Consider the following 22,975-nt stretch of genomic DNA (forward strand, 5'->3'; position numbering starts at 1 on the left):
TTAGACCTCACGGAATTCCTGAATTATGTGGATGAGTTAGTTCCAAAGTTAGGAATCAAAAGACTAAGAGACTGGTATATCATGGCAGACAGGGGTTTGTGAGACAGGGTGATGGAGTCATTTACTCTGTCGCCTTTACTGCACCTCCACCTGCCAAAACATGAAATTAATACCAAGCTGACAGTCATTTCATAAAGCATTGCCAGGAACCGCTGTTAAACTGTTCCTGTCAATGATTTTTGACGTTTGACGCATGGCTCCATCAAGCATTACGGAGCAGTACGGAAAATTTTTCAATTTTATTTTCAAAAGGAATATTTCTGAAGTGTGATTTTCTTTAAAAAAAAAAAAAAGAAGACAGTGTTTCTATCGCCATGGGAGTGCTCTCCCAATGCAAAGGGTGAATTTTATAGTTGTCACTGCCCTTTACTGCCAGGGTTGTGCCATTAGTGACAGGCAGTGAAAACTGAACTCTAATTCAGCTCATCTAAATGGTGGTCGGAATGAAAGGTCAACCTCAGACGGCCCTTACTCTGTTGGGCCGTCAGAGGGGTTTCATCAGGAGTAGACAGAGTAGGCCCTGCCTACTACCACCGGGAACTAAATTAGGTGGGTGGACCACAATCTTTGTGGTAGTATCCATACCGCCAAGATATAAACCAGGCCCTAAATAATTTGGTTTATGCTGACAATTTAGCTATTCTATCATTATAGCCTATGGAACTTGTAATAAGACGGACGGGACATCCATCACATTTGTGACGGAGTAACTCTTCCACCAAACTGTTAATCAGGCCCTTAGTTTTTCATTGCAAACTGAGGCTACAACTTTGGAAGAGGTTACAATATATCCTTATTTGTGATCAAGTAATTTAGAATAGAGTAAACTGGGACCCGCACTTCTCAAATCCTAAACACAAAAGCAGGGAAATTAAATGTGTTATTATGAGGTTTTCTAATAAATTTGGTGGCAGTGCTCTCTCCATGTGCTTACCCACATACTTGCTCCTGTCTTAATTACAGGATCTACAGCTCTGCCAGAGCAAAAAATAACAAACCTTGATGTGTTATTTATGCAATCACTTCTCATATTATGATAGTTATGATCTTCTACTTCACAGCATAGGCTGCATCTTGAATTGGGCTCACCTTTTACAGTATGTTGTACAAATATCACTTAATCAACTACTACTGTGACGGCGTTCGCTCTAATCAAGAAACCTTAAAATCTTCAATTTACGGGAAAGTGTTTTCTTCAAATTACATCTCTTCCCAGCCAATCATAAACGCCACAGACACGATAATTAGAGATCAGCAACTGCATTCACTGGAGGTCACGTTTAATCTGTCATTGTCAGCCCACAGATTACTTTAGAAAATATATTTAAAAACAGGCTTATCACTGGGATTTAAAGTCGCTCCTTGGAATGTAAATTTCTTGATTATTTTCAGGATTCACATTCTAAGAGAGACAGCTCTACCTTGATTCTAATGTATTTTCCAAGGTGAAAAACAAGCTTTTACCCTGCAAATTATTTAATATATCAGCTCATCACCTTGAAGTGTCCTTTTAGGGTTTACAGTTTATGTTGTTTATGTAATGTTTATGAAGAAGTGTGTTGAGCATCTAGAAGATATAGGTCCACAATTACTTCATTTACGAAGCAAAATGCTTCTTCCGATATTTATTGAAACTGATGCAAGACAATTTTGGGCAAACATAGATGTTAATAGATACATCAGTCGTTTTATTTATTTTCTTAGAAAAATGAATTATTTCTTCTCGATGGGTGGAATCCACCTGAAGCGGTAACCAGCTTCCATGCATATTTTTAATGAGCTAATTTCTCTTTTGTTTTCTCATTTTACTGTGAATGATTTTTATTCCTACAGTAAGACTCACTACTTCTACTGGTTTACTGGCCGAGGCAGAGATTGGCTTACAAAGACAGGTCACCCAATTAGCAAACTAAGGCAAAGACAACATTTTAAATAAATCTAAAAAGACTCAAGTCTTACTGTTTGGCAAGAATGCACCGAGATGCATGTGAAGATTAGGGAAGCAGGACTCGAGCTGTCCCATCTTATAAAAGCCTAGAGATGTTATGTGGTATGACAAGGAAGGCCCATTGTGATAGATCTGTGTATGTTGGGTGAAAAAGTAACACAGCCTGTTTAGAGCTAACATTAATACAACTGGTGGGTGACCATAATGAAAGAGTTGCACCCAGAGTCTTGTGTGGTTGCCCACTTGCCTCACTGGAGTCATGACATAGTTAGGATAAGTTAAAAGGCAAATGTTAGATGGCTACTCTTGGTGGTCCCCAGAGTTGTGTCTGTGTGGCAGTATGCTGACTTATCTTCGCTAGCTCTCAAGTTGAAGAAGGTTCATTTAAGTTCTACTTGGAACTTAGGGCCTGATTTAGACGAGTTACTCCATCACAATGGTGACAAATAGCACATCCGCCAAAATCTAAATCCCATAGAATATAATGGTATTTATATTTCGGCAGACAGGGTTTCCGTCACGGTTGTGAAGAAGTAACCTGTCCATTGAGTTCTAAATCAGGCCCCAAGTAAACAACCTGAGGATTCGAATGCAGGGCATTTTGCTTCAGAGAGTTCAGGAACTCCGTTTAAAAATGGACTGAAAAGGCAGTGAGCATTTCCATACTTTAACCCAAAAATTCAGACTGCAAAATAAACAAGTGATAAGGAATTACTTCCCTGTTCAGCATCTATGACCAGGTTGTGAGGGCCACAGTCATCCAAGCTGGCAGCCAACATGCTGATTATCAAATTTGTGGATGTCTGCAATATATGCCTTTTAACAGCATTCCTGGATGGCACGTGTCAATGTCTCCAGCTTGTTTACTGCACATGTGGGAACTGCACAGCATTCCTCACTCCAGCTACTGCCAGGCTTTGTAATGAAATTCCACAGACGGACGAAGATTTTGGAAAGGCTGACAAATGTACATGCTGTTGAATCTGTCAGACGTGAGGTGAGGCTATGAATGTCGGGAATTCTGAACTCTGGTTCTAGCCACCATGAGCACCACATGTATAATGGGAGAGCCGATTGCACCCCTGTCGTGCACACACTGAAGCTGTGTGGCTCCTCTACAATGGTCTTCCCAGAAGTAGCCACTAAATTCAGGAATGGCCCAGCATTTAGATGATGACTAGAGTAGTGACTAGTAACTGATGCTTCCTCATTCTAAAGTAGTTCATTGCTGATTACATTAGGCTTACATATGACAAAGCTATTCTCTGCTATAAACCGTCAAGGGCTGTTCCCAAGGAAGGGCCTGGGTGTCATCTTATCCAATGATGCATTATTCTGTTGAGGTAATGCATGCTTCAACAGTGTTCCCCACAGATGGGGATGATCCGTTCATTAATCTTCCCTCTGAGTGTGTGACAGAGATGTTGTGCAGACATCCGAAGGTGATCTGTATTCTCCGGAAGTGGCAGATTTATTTCCTCCTGTGGAAGGGCATATTTGCCAAAATGTCATGCAACACAGTACAGCAACCAAAGGTTCTGCAATGTGTTCCTTCAAAGAAAGATATCAGAACAGTGCCATATCTAATAAGCTATGGCACTGCTGATCTTGTCCCAAGAGCTGGCAGACATTTCGGATGCATTGTGCCACGCTCACACAAGTGTATGTGTGTGATGTCAAGCATAGGTGTTATATTGGATGGGTACACTAAAAATACACAATTCTATGATCAGACCACTTTAAAAAATGTTCCCACTTTCTATGTGATCTATACAGTGCATCATACATGAAAAGTGAAAAAAGTTTGAAGAAAAAAGGTTTTCTCCTACTGTGCACCTGTCGCAGGGTGGTATTTTGTTGGTGTAAAGCCTTGTCTACAAATATTATTAAATAGGGCTTTGGTCAACTCCCTTTGGTGGTAAGGTTGATGCAAGCTAATGAAAATCACCCCTTGCTTGCATTACTTTTATGCAGTTGTCCAGTGCAAATAAAGTTTTACACTTGAAAATAAATAATAAATCAACATTTTGCACAGGTTTGCATTACTTTTGGCGACTTTTCACCTGCGCAAAGTGTTGATAAACCTTATCTATAATGTTTTCGGGAACGCACACAAAATGTCACCCAACACTGAGGCAAAAGCTTCCTGCTCTAAGGTGGTGCGGAGGACATCCACAGTTGCTTGTAATACGTTATTAAAAGGGCGTAGTGTTTATTTTCTAATTACAGAAGCATTCGTACTTCATAACGTGCTTGTAATAGGAAAATAAAGAACAAGCTTTTATGCACATAACATGTGTTTCATTATGTTATAAATGGAAGTACTCCCAGCCGCATATAATGATATTACAAATCACTGATGAGTGGCATCGATTTATAACAGCAAAAGGTCTCATGTAAAGTTGCTGTTATTTTTATATTTTATTGATTTTAAACAAAAGTGTACAGGTATCACACCAGCGAAAAATAATCACAAGTTATTTTCAGGCTATTTATCATAAATTATCTGTTTTCTTATCATTAGGATTCATTTCTGAGTCCGCCACATTCTTTCCACTATTTCCCGTGTGTGTTGCTGGTATTTTAATTTTTATATCATATATGGACTTCACTTTTGGCCTACTTATTCCACAGCCAAGTACGCCCAGAACATTTCCATGCCTTAGACCAGACTGGATTTTTGTTTATTTCCTTTGCCGGCCTACGTCATCAGGTTTACTTTGCTTGATTTAAGTGTTTGCTAGTGAGAGGTTCGATTTTTTTAGCCAAGAGTAGTTTGCATGCTGAGATTTTGTAGCCCAATTTAAAATCTTAAAATTACAGCACCTAGGATGCAACATGTCATGAAGGTGGGGTGTTGCCAGGATTGCCTATAGGTGACCAGGGTGGCCTAGGACAGTTTGACTTGTTTTCTGACTTGTGATATTTCAATGACGAACTGAAGACATTTTCTTATTACACGCACATTCAGAATCTTCCTGTAAAAGGAAATTTACTGCTTGGAATTACTCTCTAATCCATATATCAGAGTATGTCAGTAGATCTGCTTCTAGATGCTCTTCATCACTGAAACATGATGCTTTCCATGTTAGGAGTCTTGCCATCCCCTACTACTAGATAGTGGGGCAAGCCGTAGGTATAGTTGTGGCTCAGGCATGGACTCACAATCCAGGCTCTTAAAATGATGCTTTACTCGATGCATAATATACCTTTGCATAGTATTTGGAGAGATTAATGGATTTTTAAAAAAGAATCATATCTATGCACAGATACCTATAAAAAAAATTGATTTTGAGGTGCCTGTTTCCTCTAAACTACACCTCAGAATCGTCCACAGGCGGACAATCCGCAATGTTACGGTGAAGGAAAATGGGCATTTTTGACCCCTTGTTTTATTCCACATAGAAAATGATGTTTGATGCGGACACATCCATTTAATTATGCCTTCTTAAGATAGATGGAAATGGGGCAACTGCAAACTAGCACTGGTATTCTTATAGATACTACTTAGTCTGAAAACCATTGTGCAATAGCTCCGACGCTACAACCTCAATGGCTTTCCCAATGACAACCCACCGACACCCATAATCCCACACTTAGGGGGTTATTCTAACTTTGGAGGAGGTGTTAATCCGTCCCAAAAGTGACGGAAAAGTGACGGATTTACCACCAGCCGTATTACGAGTCCATTATATCCTATGGAACTTGTAATACGGCTGGTGGTATATCCGTCACTTTACCGTCACTTTTGGGACGGATTAACACTCCTCCAAAGTTAGAATAACCCCCTTAGTCCAGTACTCACAACTGCGAAAAATCTGTTGACTTAAGTCCAGTCTTCTCAGGTGGAGACTCGTGGAAACAAGAAGGTGAAACAGACCATGCATCCACAATTTGGATTGCATGTGTACTTAGCGATGAGGTTTTGGGAATCAAGTCCTGAAACACCACTATCGGTACCACATGCCAGCTGAAGTCATGTTTTGCCACTAGCAGCGCCTTGCAGTTTGCTGGTTTATTTCTTTAACGAGCTGCACAAACCCTGCTGCAGAAATTGAGGGTGGTATGACTGAGAGCAGCCACTGCTACGGTGTTTGTCACACCAGATATACCATAGTATCTTTCATAGCTGAAAAAGCATCAGGACGAAGCCCTTCCCCATCTGGGATCTATGGCTAATATCCTAATGGTCTATGCCACCTGAATACTGATGATCCTACATTAGAAGTATATCCTTGCCAAGAGCGCCGCTCTGGGACCACCACAGTTAATGTGCCAATGGCCATCAAGTCTTTTCGTAATGTAAGTGCTCCACGTGTTGTCAAGCTTAGATCTGTCCAATCTGGAGCAGATATCACGCCACGAGTAACTTTAAGGCTGAAAGCTCCACTTATTGCAAGTAATATACATGGCACCAAATCTAGACTAGCCCACATAGACAAGTTTATGAGCAGTGGAGCCGCAGTTTGGAGATTGCAAACGCAAGTGACTTATGCTCCCGACCATCGAGTGATAGCATCAGGAAAGTGAAATTAGGGCAGGGACAGGGGCAGGGGCAGGATGGCTTCAACGGATTTTCTGCCAATGCACCAGCGATCACAGAAGCGCCTAGAACTATGGCCGTCAAAAAACTGCAATTGTGTTATTCAGACCAACCTACCGATCCTGGGACACCATGATATCTTGAATATATGTAATCTTTTAAGAGCAGAGGCGTCGTCAGCCCTCCTCATTAGCAGCTACAGTGGTGGTGGGGTTGTTGATGTCCTCTTATGACTGCAACGAGGCAGTGAGCTAAAGGATGGATGGATGAGTGAAAGAGTAAATGGATGGATGAATAGGTAATAAAAATGGTGGATGGATGGGTGAATGAAAGGTAGATGGGTAGAATCATGGATGAGTAAAAGGGAGGAAGGATGGCTGGATGAGTGAAAGGGTGAATGGATGAGTGAAAGGGTGGATGAATGGATGATAAAAGAAAGAAAGGATGGATGAGTGAGTGAGTGAAAAGATGGATCGATGAGTGAAAGGGTAAATGGATGGATCGCTGAGTGGATGAACTAAGTGAAAGAGCAAATGGATGGATGAGTGAATGGATGGATGGATGAGTGAAAGGATGGATGAGTAAAAGAATCAATGGATGAGTGAAATGAAGGGTAGATGGATGGCTGGATGAAACGATGGACAGATTGATGAGTGAAAGGATGATTGGATGGACAAATGAGTGAAAAGGTGGTGGATGGACAAGTGAGTGAAAGGATGGATGGATGAGTGAAAGGGCAAATGAATGGATGGTTGAGTGGACGGATGGGTTGAAGGATGGATAGATGAGTGAAAGGCTGGATGGCTGAGTGAAAGGATGGATGGATGGATGGATGGATGGATGAAAGAGGGATGATTAGTGAATGGATGGATGGCTGAGTGAAAGGATGGATATGTTTGATGATTGGTTTGAAGATAGATGCATAGGATTGGATTTGGATTGGTGGACAGATGGATGGAATGGTGACAGATTGAACATTGAATGACAGACTGAATGTATGACAGAATGTAAAGGTGAAATGGTGATCACCAGCAGATGGATGGAAGAATGAAAAGATGAATGGATAGATGCTTGAATGGAAGATACAAGCAAGGTCTTCACAGGAGGGTCATGACGTCTTGCTTCGCATGGTTGGTGCCATTAAAGCTTTGGGTCAAAGTGGAGGGGTATTTTAATTTTCTGGCTACTCCTTTGAATGAGAGTCTTACATTCTCTGCAAAGACTACAGGGTTCATTCCACCAAACCCTATGGAAAAGGGGGAAACCACAATAATAGGGTGGGCAAATAAGCTCCCGCTCCAGAGTAATACCATCACGCTGACTAATTGGAGTATATTGGTGTGCAAAGGTTTACCTGAACCATATCCAATGGCATTTGAAACAGCATGTGCCCAGCCAACAAGCCATCAGCATGAAGAATACCCCAAGTCGCTTGTCTTTGTGTCTGCCTTGGGACACTCTAGTCATGGTTTCAAGGCCGATTCACTCAGCCTGAGAATCAACAGGCAACCATCTAAAGCAAGCATGTATACTCAGAGCCCGGGTGGACGGATGAGTGAAAGGATGGATGGTTGAGTTAAAGGGGGGATGGATGATTGAGTGAAAGGGGTGATGGATAGAAGGATGAGTGAATGCTTGGATGGATGACCAAGCATGCATACTCAGAGCCCGGGTGTTGTCTAAGGACCTACCAGCAGGAATTATATATTAACTGAGACCATACAAAGTGAATGGCTAAGGCCCGCAGATCCAACTTTTGCGGGACATCCAACTCCTGTTGCACACCATCCATAGGAGCTAGCAATTCGCTGAGGCCCCAAAACCATGATAAATGTGTTAAGCTAGAATATTACAGGCCTAAAACTAAAACTAGTTGACAAAGACTGGGTAGCGTTTGTTAAATCAAAAACAATCTGCTGCTTTCAGAAACCTTGAGCTATGGATGACATTATTTTAGATGACTTTTCTACATCCCCACAAAGGCAGCAAAAGGGTGACCAGAGGTGGATTACATATTTGGGCATTTACCAGACTGGGCAGAGATAATCATGTATTCCCAAATACAGCCATCTATAGAAATCATAATGAATGTCTACTTTTGCCAGGGTTGCAGTCAGAGTTCTGTAAGCAGCTTGACGTAGTAGAGAAACAAGTCTGCACCCTTTGACAGTACTTTATGTCATCTTCACACCCCAATTGTTCACCAGCAACATATCATCCTGGTATGTGGGGAATTTAACACCAAACCTAACATCACATTGGTCAACTTAGATGTTTTATATCAGTGGTTCCCGACCTGTGGTCCTGGGACTCCTTGGGGTCAGCGACGCCTTCTCAGGGGGTCCGCAACTGATCAGAACATTAAAAAATATTAGCAAATATTGACAAATTAGGTCCCCAGCTTCCAGTAATGACTCATTCGGGGGTCCCCGGATTCCAGTGAGGATTTAGTGGGGGTCCCTGGGTTCCATTAATGTTAAAGTGGTGGTCCACAGAAATGAAAAGGTTGGGAACCATTGTTTTATATGATTCGGTAATCTGCAGTCCCACTTATCCATCAACTTTTTCAATTACCAGTTCAAGGAGAGGCACTGTCTTAATGTCCTTTGTGCTTCATAAAATGCTCCATGCCCTCATAAAATGCTCCATGCCCTCATATTCCAATGCTCCATGCCCTCGCTCATTACACTTTCGAATCGGGGGTGGTGTAAGTTTGATGGAGTAGATATTAGTCAACTTTGAAGCATGGCATTTGGTTGATGCTCTTGAAATAGAGCAGAGAACCAATGGCGACCATGACTCGTTGATAGCACGACTAAAGGTCCCAACAATGGCCACTTCCAACGGTGCATATTTTTAAGAACTAAGGAAAGGGGCATTGCAACTAACAATAAACAGGAGTTCCATAGCCTGGCGGCAGTCTAATAGGAATTATATCTCTGGCAGCATAAGATTAAAGAATATCTGGAGAAAAGAGACCTCCACGATCTAGAGACAATTCCACAGTTTGAAGCACTAATTAAACTATCTCAGTGGACAAGCACTCTGCAACTTACTCCTGGATGTAAGTACACTGACAATAGTAACCACATGCATATTGAATGGTTTGATTTGGAGTGCAGGAAGCTTTTTGATTGGCACTGAGAACAAGGCACAACATGTCACATGGGGACACCCTTCTAAAGGCATCAAGTCAGAAGTACAAGCATCTTGTTAAATTTTAAAAAAGTCAGATGCATGTAAAATGCATGTAAAAGCCTGGCAGGCACTTATGGACGCACTGAGAAGCAACAATACCAGGCGTTTCTGGGAATTAGTCAGACAGGGATCGCAACGTATGCCTGCCTCCTGTTTTAAGCACATTTCGTCATTATACAGTTCCAGCAGCCATGGAAAGTCTACTCTGAAGAGTGCAGCTAGCAGCTGCTGTCTGGCAGATGAGGACTACAGCTCGAAGGAGACTTTAAGTCCTCCTCTAGTTGACTCACCAGGAAGTGTTCTCCTGAGTAATGATTTTGCCGAAAGCGAAGGGCATGTAGCGATCCTCAGCCAGAAGCAAAATGAGGCTCTGATGGGGTACCATCGGACATAATTAGATCTCATCTTACTACTTGGGTAAGCATTTTAACTTCTGCCTAGAATGCTCTGTGGCACCAGAGGACGATACATTCATCATGGAAAACTGCCATAATTGTTCCTCTTCACGGAATAATCCCAGCAATTGTTGACTAAGTTACCTGCTTGATGCAGTAGAGAATATCAATCAATGCAAACCTTTTCCACAATTGTCTAGATAATTGGATGTGTGAAATGGGATCATCAACGCTTCACAGGAAGGCTTAAGAAAAGGCCAAGGAACAATTGATCAAGCAATGTAGCTATTTAATATTGGCCTGAAATACACTAGTATTAAACAAATCAAAGATGTATTTGACGTATAGCGACCTTAGATGCCGTAATCTGTGAGATGTTCTAGCGTACTTTATTATTCTTGGGTTGCCCAGAAAAAACTGGTCGGCATTTAAACTCTTCTACAATAAAATGTCTTCTGTCAGATATGGCTCTAGAGGAGAAATAACTTATTGCTTCAGTATCAAGTTGGGTACAGGCAGGGCTACGTTCTGGTCCCAGCAATGTCTGATATTTTTATCAATGATGTCAACAGCTATCTGAAGGCCCTATAAGCCTCGATGTGCCAGAGTGTGGAAGCCAAAACAGGAATTTTGCTTTCTGCAGATGATGCTGTGCACCTGTCACATACGGAGTTGCCCACGCATAAACTCCTGAAGGCATTTGAATGTTGTTGTGATGCAAAGAAGTTACAGATTAACACTTCAAAAAGAAAATACATGATCTTAAAGAACAGTGCTATGCAGATGAGTTCTTTCAAAACCTACATAATTCCTTTAGATTGTTTGGAACACTATGATTATCTTGGAGTGAGGTTTGACTCAAAGCTGACTTGGTGAGTCCACTTAATAAAAAGTGAGTCCATGTTGAGTTATAAGTAGAAGGGTAAGTCTAAGTGAGGTTTAGAGTTATGGTATGGACTCGGGGAAGGTTAAAGGTTACTGGTAGTGAGCAGTTAGGGCTACAGCTCATCAGAGTAAGGTTAAGGCTTATACTCTGGCTCCGGTTTAAGTTTATGACTATGGTCAAGGGTAGCATTAGGTCTGAGCTACGGTAAGGTTTAGCCCCAAGTTAAGGTTCAGGGTTAGGCCTGTGTGTTTAGGGTTTAGATAGGAGGTGGGGTTAAGTATAGGGTTTTGGGTGTATTTAGACTAACAGTAAAGGATATGTGTTGTGATGGTGGACGAGGTAACTGAAGACAGATAATTAGATTTCATTAATGAAGCTCACTCACTGGGAAAGCTGCTGCAGTTACCAGCGACGACAAATTAATGGTCAGTAATAGGGAACGAAGCCACACGTGGCTGAACTTTGTGGATGTGGGGAACCCTGAAAATGTTAAACCCCAAAATATTTCCTCAACATGACACACACACATTGCTGAATCTGAGACAGTGTTAAACCTCAGTTTGATGAGTCAATGTGTCTCCAAAGTAAGACACCTCCCAATAAATCAAATATATAGTAGATTGAATAAGGGCTAACTTAATAATTGTGTTCTAGATAAGTGTAATTAATTTTAAATGTTTATTACAAACATTTGAAAGATGGGGTACAGAGATGGCATTAAATCATTGCCATGAAGGCTCCTAGCAAATTGAGCATACATACTATAGTGCAAAATCAAACTATGCCTAAGTCCCAAATGAGCAGCAAAATCAATAAAGAAACAGACAGCATTTCTAGTAGCACCAGAAAGTCTCCAAGGAAGCTCTACCTCACCCCCAAAATCAAGGGTTTATATATAATATGTGTGCACATTAAACCATTGAAACTGTAAAGTCATTGTAGTATCATCAAAAGTGTTATGTTCTCAGCAAATCAGAGCAAAGGTTCATTAAATATCATATTACCTAAGAATCTAAGCACTCTCCCATTATATGTATACCATCTAAGAACTATCCCACTATATGAATATTGATTCTGCCCACTCTACACTAATATCATTTGGAGATGGAAGGACAAACTATTTACATGAATAACTCAATCAAGCTGTTATGAATGAATAGGGGACAGTGAGCTAGCTGGTCCTGAGAAATATTACATTATTGTGACCAAAGTGGAAAGTTGTTATTGATAAAAGCAAAAACAACACCAATGGAAAAAACAAACATGACTCCACTTAAATGTATGCTGCAGAAATAATGAAGAGTGAAATTTGCAGGGGGCATGGGACACATCCATTTTCAAAAAGATGGTGATTGGGGTAAAGTGAGGTCCATTTAACAAGAGCTAAAAAAAACACACTTCTAAAAGCTAAAATCCATAGAACGTTGGTTCAAAGACAATAGAGCTATCTCAGCATATGCATGTGTTAAATCTGTCAGCATTAGGATGGTCTTCCCCAAATGTGTGTCTTCCTACTCCATTTTTGCTGATCTCATTTTTGCTGGCCCTATGACTCTGTGCACTTTGCTACTGCTAACCAGTGTTAAAGTGCATGTGCTGCCTTTGTAGAACATGGTAACATTGGCTTGACCCCAAGTGGCATCTTTAATTTACTTATAAGCCCCTAGTAAGGTGATAGTACATGTACCCAGCCTCTGTAAATTAAATGATAATATTGGGCCTGCAGAACCTATTGTTTAATCCACTTAAGTAGCCCTTTAAACGTGTCTCCGGTCTGCCATTGCAGTCCTCTGTGTGTTGTTTAAAACTGCCAATTCAACTTGGCAACATAAACCTTTTGCGAGGCTCAAAACTTTTTTTCAGACTTATAAGTCACCCTTAGTGAAGACCCTAAAGAGTGCACAGGCCAGGGTGCAATGTATTTATAACGTAGGGCATGTGATTTTAAGTTGTACATGTCCTGGTAGTGAAAACCTCATGTCTTAACTACCTCAATGCCTATATCTCCCATAGGAGAGCATTGTAGTTGTCTTATTACATTTACTAAGCTGTCATTTCCAGATGGAAATAGGAAATTGGTTCATGTTTGGTGTCTTTCAAATTGTAATGAAAAAACTTCTGTTAGTGAAGTTGGAATTTGAATTACAATTTTGAAAATGACACTTTTAGAAAGTTATCACTTTCCCGCCATAGCCATTTAGTGCCTGTTTCTGGGTCACATGATGGGGTGTAACTGACAGTTAGGCTTTGTGTATTCCTCCTAGACAGCCACACACAATAGAGAGCTCAGGTGTGCCTGGATAGGCCATCACTGGCAGGATGGGAGGGTGGAGCTGGGCACAGCCAAACTCATACTTGAATAGTCTGTGTACTGCCTCCACACATAGGGATGCATATCCCCTGTAGTTAGTCTGTAGCCAGGACAGGGAAGTTAGAAAGCCTGTGGACTTCAAATGGAAGCCTCTAGAAGTTTCCCCCACTTCAAAGGCAGAACCAGGTCTAAATATTGGACCTCAGACACCAAGTCGTCAGTACACTTCTGGACCTGTAGATAATCTGCCAGGAGGAACGACAGCTATGCTGCTGGAAGGTCTGCCACTCTGCTGGACTTCTACTCGGAAGGACTGCTGCCCTGCTGTGTTGACCTGCTGCCTCTTGCCTGGGTGAGAAGGACTGGATCTGATCTGTTGAACCCCAGACCCCAGAGTGTCTCCAAGGGCTAGGTGGCTGGTTTCCTGACCAGTGCCTCAGGGACAGAAAGCTCCAACAAACGTGAACCCAGCACCTGGACTCTGCCATCTGTGAGTCCTACCCTGCCAAGTGGTGGCACCCCAGTCCTGGGCCCTTGAAAGTGGGTCTAAATATGCTCTGCCAGCCCATCTATGGACCCAGCACAACCAATGCTTATCCTCTGCTATACTGAGTAATCCCGTGCAGGATTGATGCATCACCTCTGCTGTGAGGTTTCTCTTAGCAGAAGGTCTCCGCATCAACCTTGCCTGTGTGAAGCTTTTCCTAATGGTGGCCCTTGCATTGCAAATCTCCTCTTAATGGCGGCCTCGAGGGCGACGTAGGTTCTTGCACCACACAGCTTCCTCAGAACCGATGCATATACTGGACTGCACAATGCATCCAGCCCCCTGGACTTCGCATTGCAAGTCCTCATTGACGGGATCCTCAACAATGATTCTGTACCTTGCATCGCAGCTTTGCAGCAACTTAGAAAGCATCACCTCAGCTGCATGACACATCATCGATGAGGGTCCTCACAATTCTATGCAACCAGCATTGAGGTACTGTTGTTAAGTGGGCCTAACTGGCTCCCTGTAGCTGGCCTGCACTCCATCACGGTCGGCCTGAACTTGTGACTTTGTCCCGGTCCCGCTCCACCAGATATCCTCCGTTTTGTGCTTCTTGGTGCAATTTTCTTTTTTTTAAAAATCTTTGTATTTGGTTTTCAACAGTTGCATAGCATCTCCAAGTAAGCATTACATAGTAGTATACTGTCAAAGCATCAAAAATATAAAACTATAACAAACAATCCCCTCCCTCCCCTTCAAACCATCCCCAGACACATGATCCCACCATTAACTCGATCAATCCCCAGTTCCACTCCTCCTCAACTCATATCATACTCCAAAGGCTGTTGTGTATTTGATAGCATATAGCCTTCCTGTTGCCCCCCAAGTCAGCACTCAAAAAGTGACTACACATCTAGGGAGTAATATGTCATCCAGTCTCCCCACACCTTCCTAAACTTCCATGGACAGCCTCTATTCATGTAGGTCGCCTTCTCTCCCATCATGAACCCATCCATTCCCTTCCTCCACATGTCCACAATGGGGCGTGTCCCGAACCCAACAGGGGAGCAATATCCCTCTTGGCCTCCACCAGCCCAAGACCACAGAGTATAAGCTTCCTTCAGGGCAGATCAATATCATTGGGTACTCCCAATATAATGAATTTGTGGTCAAGGGGGGTCGCGCTGATAGCACCCCTCTCATTTCCTCCATCTCTTTCCAATATTCCTGGATCACAGGGCAGTCCCAAAGTGTATGTAGGAAGGTTCCAATATTTCCTCGACATCTAAGACAATTTGGTTGCTGTGCCTTTCCCATCTTATGTAAGCGTTGTCCATCATAATATACCCTGAGAAGGATTTTAAATTGAATTAGTCTGAGTCTCGACTGGATAGCCACTTCCGTTGGAAACATCAGTGCTGCCTCCCAATCTATGTCCTCAAGTTCCCCCAGTTCTGCCTCCCGCCACCTATGCAGTTTTAGAAGTGAGTTCGGCATATTATTATTTATGGTCTTATACATCAAAGACGTCGCTTTTGTGACCAAGCCTTCCATCATTAGTCTGCCTTCTAATGGGATGTAATCAGGTATTCGCTTTCCTGGGAGGCCTTCCTCCCTCCACGCGTGTCGCAGGCATGCATAGTGGAAGAATTATGTCTTGCTAAGCTCATATTCCGACCCGGAGGGATGCAAAAGGCATAATGTCACCCCTTCCACCATATCTCCCACCCTGGAGATACCAATGCGGTCCCAACTCCCGAAACCTGTCAACTTTCTAATTTCCGGCAACCAACCTCCCTCCCAAAGGGGGAGTCTCTCTTGTGGGATGGCGGTGCCATCCCAGTAACTTGGTGGCCTTAGTCCACGCCCTGAGGGCCACTCGAGTGGCCGGCAGGAGATGTCGACTCCTCCCTCCCCCATATAAGTAATGTTTACAGGAGTTCCCATCCCATTGCAATCTCTCTAAGCGGAAGGTGGGATGGTCTCCGGGTGAAAACAGCCAGTCATTCACATTAATCAAATGTGCTGCCCAGTAGTACACCTCCAGATCAGGGAGAGACAATTCCCCCGCAGATTGATTGAGCTGTAACACCTTGAGGGCTATTCTTGGATGTTTTGTCTTCCACAAAAAGAGCTGAATGTCTCTTTCTATGATCCTAAAGAGTCCTGGAAAGACCTGGTAATATGTCTTTTGCACAGCATATTGGAGCTTCAGAAGAGGGATCATCTTAACCATAGCAACCCACCTCATCAACGTGAGAGGAAGGGTTCTCCAACTCTCCAGATCAGTCCGGCACTCTCTCATCACCCTCCCCAGATTATTGGCCTGACAGAGCTCCACCCTATGTGTCACATATATGCTGAGATATTTGAATCCCTTGGTAGAGCTTTGCAGGTGTACTGGAAGGGAAAGAATCACTACATCCCCCTCCGGAGCATATAGTATTGATTTATCCCAATTAATGCAATACCCCAAGTACCTCCCATATTCTTCAAACAAATTAAAGAGTTTCGGTAGGGATACCTCAGGGCGTGCGACATATAAGAGTATGTCATCCACATACAGGGAGATACGCTCCTCTTCATTTTCCTTCTCTTTCAACCTGAAGCCATGGGGTCCGGGATGTGTGCAGAGCCTACACACCAGGGACTCTAGAGTGAGGGCAAACAGGGGGAGAGGGGACATCCCTGTCTAGTACCCCGTACAATGGGGAATTTAGAAGAAAGGACCCCATTCACTCTCACTGCCACCACTGGATTACAGTAGAGCAGCCTCACCCATCCCCTGTATCGAGGGCCAAATCCGAATCGCTCTAATGTGGCCTCCAGGAACGGCCAATGCACCCCATCAAATGCGTTCGCAGCATCAAGGGCTAAAAAGAAATGTGGATCTGGGCAGCCCAGTATGGTATTCAGCCAGTTATGTGCTCTTCTCAGATTGTGCCTTGTAGAACGTCCCAGCATGAAGCCAGATTGGTCTATATGGACTAAGGGAGAAATAGCGCCATGAAGGCGAGTTGCTAGTACCGTGGCCAGAACTTTCTCCTCCACGTTAAGAAGGGAGATTGGTCTGTAGGATGCGAACAACCATTTGGGCATCCCTTCCTTGTGTATAACAGATATCTCAGCCCTTCTTAAATCAGGAGGGAGAGCTCCTTGCCTTCCGGCCTCCAGTAACAAAAGATGTGGAGCTAGGATATCGCATAAGCTCTTAAATAGCTCAGCCGGGAACTCATTAGAGCCAGGGACTTTACTCAGTGGGAACCGTGTCAAAATAGCTGTGACCTCCTCTAAGGTAATATCCCCTTCTAATTCTGCTTGGGTCTCTGCATCCAGGACCGGCACAACTATATTCTGTAAATATTCAGCAATTCGGCCAGCGTCTTCCAGTGGCCTTGCCCTATAGAAGCCACTATAATATCAGGCGATGGTCTCCGCAATATCTTTATCAGAGGACACCCTACCCCCTTCCTGGGTCTCTACCTCTTGTACTCACCTCGCTTCCGTCTCCTTTCTCCCGAGCCAAGCAAAGAGCTTACCGGCCTTATCCACAGCCTCATAAAGCCTATACTAGACAGCACGCAACTGACTCATAGCCTCTGTCTCTGCAGTTTCCCGGTACTCAGCTCTCACCAGTTCCAGTTGGCGGAGTACAGAAAGAGGCGGCACTTGTCCCAGGGCCTCTTCAGGTGCCAGTAGCCAGTGTTCCAACTTACTCAAGGTTTCCCTCTCCCTTCTTTGCTTCTGGGTTATTAAATTCTGGGCACAAGCACGAAGCACAATCTTATATGCTTCCCATATCACCACTGCAGACCCGACTGATCCCACATTTTCCCTGAAATAGTCTATCCGAATCCCATGTGCCACTTCACGGTCTTGTAGGACCTAAGTGCCCAGCCTCCTCCTCTGGTCCCTCCCCACTCGACTTCCTAGACGTGTCACCAGAGGGGAATGATCCGACAAACCTCTTGCCAGGTAATCCGCCTGATGTATAGTGCCCAACTCTCCTGCAGGGGTAAAAATATAATCCAATCTAGAGAACACCCTATGGGCCCGAGTAGTAAGAATACCTTCTATCCACAGGATGGGCCCTTTTCCACAGGTCTGACAACCCTAGGGCTGTAGCAAACTCATAGAGTGGGGTATGAAGGTCCCGACTTCCTAGATCTATCTATATCCGCCACCATCACATCATTGAAATCCCCTCCCAAAACATGAAGCAGGGAATCTACTGCTAACACAATCCTCGCCAATGTTTCTAGTAAGGGGGCCTGGAGCCGAGGCGGGGAGTATGCCCTCATCAGCAAGACCTCTCTCCGTCCCCAAAATCCTTTCACTCCCACATATCTGCCCTCTGGGTCTAACCACTGATGGGTGATGCGGAAGGGGGGGGGACCTACGAATCAAGATTGCCACCCCTTTGGAACCAGATGTATAGGCCACATGTGCCAGCGTGACATAAGGCCCTCTGCCCAAAAAAATACACTTTGTGCCCCTAAGGTGTGTCTCTTGAAGGAGTACAACATCTGGTCACAACCTCTATATGTTGGAACACAAAGCCGCGTTTGACCTTATCACCCAGTACATTCACATTCCACAAGAGAACCGTAAAGCCCAGTGTGTCCACCAAAGGAGGCCTTGTCTCACGAGTCATGGGGGCCATTTGGAGCTATGGGGAGAAATGCCAAGAACGGAGTGATTCCTCATCATCCAGGGTCACGAGGAATGTGACGGGGAAGATCGAAAATCAACTTTACAGTGGATAGACCTATCAGCCTCATGTGTCTGCGGGTTAACTTTGTGAACCTGAAACTAAAGAAAAACAAAACCCCCCTTAATAGAGCCCTGTCCCACCCCCCTCCTCACCTCCCACCAGCCCCTTCGAGTATCAACAGCCATACGCCAACTCATCAGGGGTCCAGAGGTCTGTAGCCTTCACGCCCCTCCCTCCCCCCTCAACTGTTGAAACTGAGAACTAGTTTAAAGGGGTCACCCGCTACAGAGAGCGGAGATCCCTCAGTTCCGCACACAATAGGCAGAAGCTTTGCTGCCCTCCCAGAGCAACCCCTTCTATCAGCCTTGGGGGGAGGTGGTAAAGACCAGCCATACTCCTACACCCTCTGCTCACAGTGCTGCCTCTCCGGTCTTGGTGGCCCCTGGGGCCTCTTTATCAGTCTCCAAACCATTAATGGCCTCGATCAGCAGATGAAGAGACTCCTTATCTGCTCCCAGGTAGCTCTTAGGCATTGCAGTCAAGGGCCTCCCTTCCATCCCTCTTCCGGATACTCATACTATGGTTCCCTTCAGAGTCAGAAGAGTCTGCTCCCCCGTGTTCCGCTGGGGTGGCCGTCACAACGTATCCCCTCTACCTCTCTGTTGTTGTCGTCCCCTGCACCTGGGGAGAGACCATTCCTTTGGTCTCGCTCCCTCCTTGTCCCTGGGCCCAACGTCAGCCCCTCTGCTTCCCCTTCCAGAAAGCTGAGGGCGCTCCTCCAACCACACCCAAGCCTCTTCCGGGGACTGTAAGAAGAACGCTTTCCCCTGAAACAGCACCTTCAGGTTGGCCGGAAAGAGAAGCATGTACTGCAGTTGAAGACTGTGAAGCTTGGCCTTCACAGAGTCAAAAGTGCGGCATTGTCGCTGGACTTCTCTAGTATAGTCCGGAAAAAACAGGATCTTAGAGTTGTCGTGCCGGACCTCCCCCATTCTGCGTACCTCCTTTAGAATCACGTCTCGATCCTGGTAATTTTGAAAGCGGGCAATCACTGGTCTGCGGGGTGCCCCTAAAGGGGGCTTCCCCCCCCAAAGATCTACGAGCCCGCTCAATCACAAAACAAGGGGAGAACTTTTCTGACTGGAGGACTCTTTGGAGCCATGTGTCTAAACATCGGATCATGTCTGTCCCTTCAATTCCCTCCGCAAATCCTACAAATCACAAATTGTTTCTCCAAGCCTGATTTTCCATGTCTTTCAACCGCCACATAATATCTTTATTGAGGACTCTGTTCTCTGACATCTCCTTTCACAGTTCCCATACGGTGTCCTCGAGCTCCAAGATCCTTGTCTCCGCTGTCATAACTCGCTCTGCCAAATTTCGCAGGTCCTGTCGCAAAAGGGAGACCTCCGAACTTACCTCCCCCATGCGCCCTTTCAGGGCCTCCCTAGAGGCCTGTATCGCAGAGAGAAGAGCAGATTTGTCTGGGGCTGCAGGGGATCAGAGGCCAGCGATCGGGTCACAACTTTCATATAACGATACATTTTGCCCTGCAGAGGCGGCCTGGGCTCCTTATCCCTCGCCATGAAGCACTGTTGCCTCCAAATAGCCTCCAGTGCCATCTCAGACACACCAACCAATGAGGGGAGGGGTCTCTCTGAGAGGGGGGGCCCGAGTCGTCACTCCAGCTGCAGCTTCCTCGATAGTTGCTCCCCCTTGGGTTTAGAGCACATCAGCCTCACACCAGTTTTCTCGGGGTCAAAATTCTCCAGGCCTCATCCGGTGGTAGTTGATCGCCGTTTAAACATCTCCAGCCGCCTCTCACCTTCGGCCAGAGCGCAGGTCACAGGCCTCTTTCATCTCCGGCAGGCCGGCTTCCGCCCTTTGGCCGGGTCTCACGGCCGTGCAGCAGCGCTCCGTCGTCTCTGCGGCTGCTTTATTAGCCGCAATTGGCCAATCTCCCCAGGGCAAGCCGCCCGGTAAACCCTCTTCCGGCCCCGGGCCCACACAGGGGAGCGTCAGGATACGTTTGCAGGGTTTAAAGCGGAGGCCGATACGGAGCTCTTCAAGGAGCGTCCGTCCTCAGCTACATCTTGGCTCCACCCTCCTTGGTGCTATTTTCACTGTAATATTTAAAATTGCATATCTCAGTACTACTGATTTAATTTTTGTAATTTTGGTCTTGATTTATTTATTAAAATGTACTTTATTTTCCTAATCTTGTGTGGGATCCTTTTGTGGTGTATCTTCAATGTGTTATTGTTTGATGTTTTGCTGAAATACTTAACATATTGCCTCTGGGGTAAGCCTGACTGCCCTGTGCCAATCTACTGGGGGGTTGTGCACAGGTTATTTTAGGGTTTGCTTCTGACTTCAGTCTGACAAGGATTGTGGTTCCACCCCGTAACCAGTTATCCAATTTCATACATCATGTACAACAAGAATAAAGCTACATTCCACAAATTGTTAATGATGCACAATATATAAATTGAAAAAAAGCACCATGAAGTGTTGGAGTACGTTACCTTAAAACAGTGTACAGTAGCCCTTACACCAAAACAGTTGACAAGATATGAGAGGAACACAAAGTAGAAGAAAGGGGAAGTTGACAAAGAAAATAATTTGAGTAGTTAGTCTAGTTGAGGTAAGTGTGTGTGTGTGTGTGAGAGAGTGAGCGAGTCAGTGTGTATACATTTAAGGGTGGTTAGGAGTTTAGGGTGGTAAGGGTATTTTTTCGGGTTTAGGGCAAGGTAAGGACTTTTGAGTGGTAAGGGTATTTGCAGGGTTTAGAGGTGGATAAGGGTCTTGCGTTGTAAGTGTTTTTTAGGGATAGAGGTGGGGAAGGGTATTGGGGCGTAGGAGTATTTTTAGTGTGTAGGGCTGGTTAAGGGTATAGGCTTTTAAGGGTGTTTTTAGGGTTTAGTGCTGGGTAAGGATATTGGGTGGAAAGGGTATTTTTAGGTTTTTAGAGGTAGGAAGGGTATTGGCTTGCAAGGGTGTTTTTATGGTTTAGGGGTGGGTATTTTATAGGGTGGTATGGGTATTATTAGGGTTTAGGGCAGGGTAAGGTAATTCACTGTTATGGGTATTGGGTGGTAAGGGAATGTGTAGGGCTTAGGGGTGGATAAGGTTTATTTGTAGGCGGGAGAGTAAGGATATGGGTTGTTAGGGTATTTTTTAGGGTAAGGGTATTGGGTAAAAAGAATATTTTTGGGACTTAGGGATGGTTAAGGATATTGGATGGTCAGGGTATTTTAGGATTTTGGGGTGGATAGGGGCATGTGGTGGTAAGGGTAATTAGTACATTTTCCCCTAATAAAAGTTTTTTTTTTTTTTTTTTAATGGGCTGTTAAGCGGGATCTCCCATCTCCCAAAAAAACAATTTGAAATACAAAGGACCAACTTTTTCCATAGACAAAGCATTTTTGTTTTGCTAATAACTTTGGAGCCATTTGACAAATCTTCACAAAATTGTCAAAACTAGTTTGCCACTCCCTTTAGGTGATATGTGGAAAGTTTCAGGCTGAGTGCAGACCGAGAAAAAGGGGGCCTCACAAAACACATTTTCCCCATGCAATGTCAATGGGGATTTTTTCAATTTTTAAGACACGGCTGCAGCCCAAACTACTGAACGGAATGACACAAAATTGGGCAGAAACCTACATTGTGGTCAAGAAACAGCCCTTTTTTTAAATTGGTGCAAATCCGTTCAGTAGTTTTGAAGTTATTAAGGGGAACAATATAAAGATATCTAGGGATGCAGATCCTTCACAGGGGATCCGCATTTACCCCAGCGTACCTGCAGATCCAAACCTAAAAGCAAGGCCATGATTGGCTGGCCACAACCTCAAAGGAACTTTGTGGCCATCATTTTGCTTCTCAGCTGGGCCCCGGGGAGAAATTATAAATAAAAAAATCACATAAGGGGACAGGATAGGCATATCCTGACGCTGTAAGAAACATAGAGCGGTTTCTGAGGGACTGACTGATGGATCTGCAGATTTACCTCAACTCTTAGCCCGACCCTCACTGTAAAATTATGAAGAATTTGTGGATATGTAGGCCAATGAAAAAAAAAAAGCATGCACCCACTCACATAGAAGCCCCCTGTTGCACAGCCATAGTTGTATTAACGTATGGCAATTATATATTACTTTACGTTAAAAAAAATAGAAATTCACTGAAAAAACAAAGGTTACTGGTGAGTACTAGTTATGGTCACATTTTACACACACAAACTATAGAAATTCAGCCATTATAGTTATATTTATAGTTGTACTTACCTGAAGAAACTATAGCTAATTCCATTAAGTAACTTTAGGCATTGTGTTATAGTTTTTTAACATAAGTATAACTACAACTGCTGAATTTCTATGTTTTTTTGTGTGTAAGATGTGACCTGAACTATAACGTCCCTGTAACCTTTGTTC

Source organism: Pleurodeles waltl, chromosome 2_2 (assembly GCF_031143425.1).
Source record: "Pleurodeles waltl isolate 20211129_DDA chromosome 2_2, aPleWal1.hap1.20221129, whole genome shotgun sequence".
Lineage (NCBI taxonomy): Eukaryota > Metazoa > Chordata > Amphibia > Caudata > Salamandridae > Pleurodeles > Pleurodeles waltl.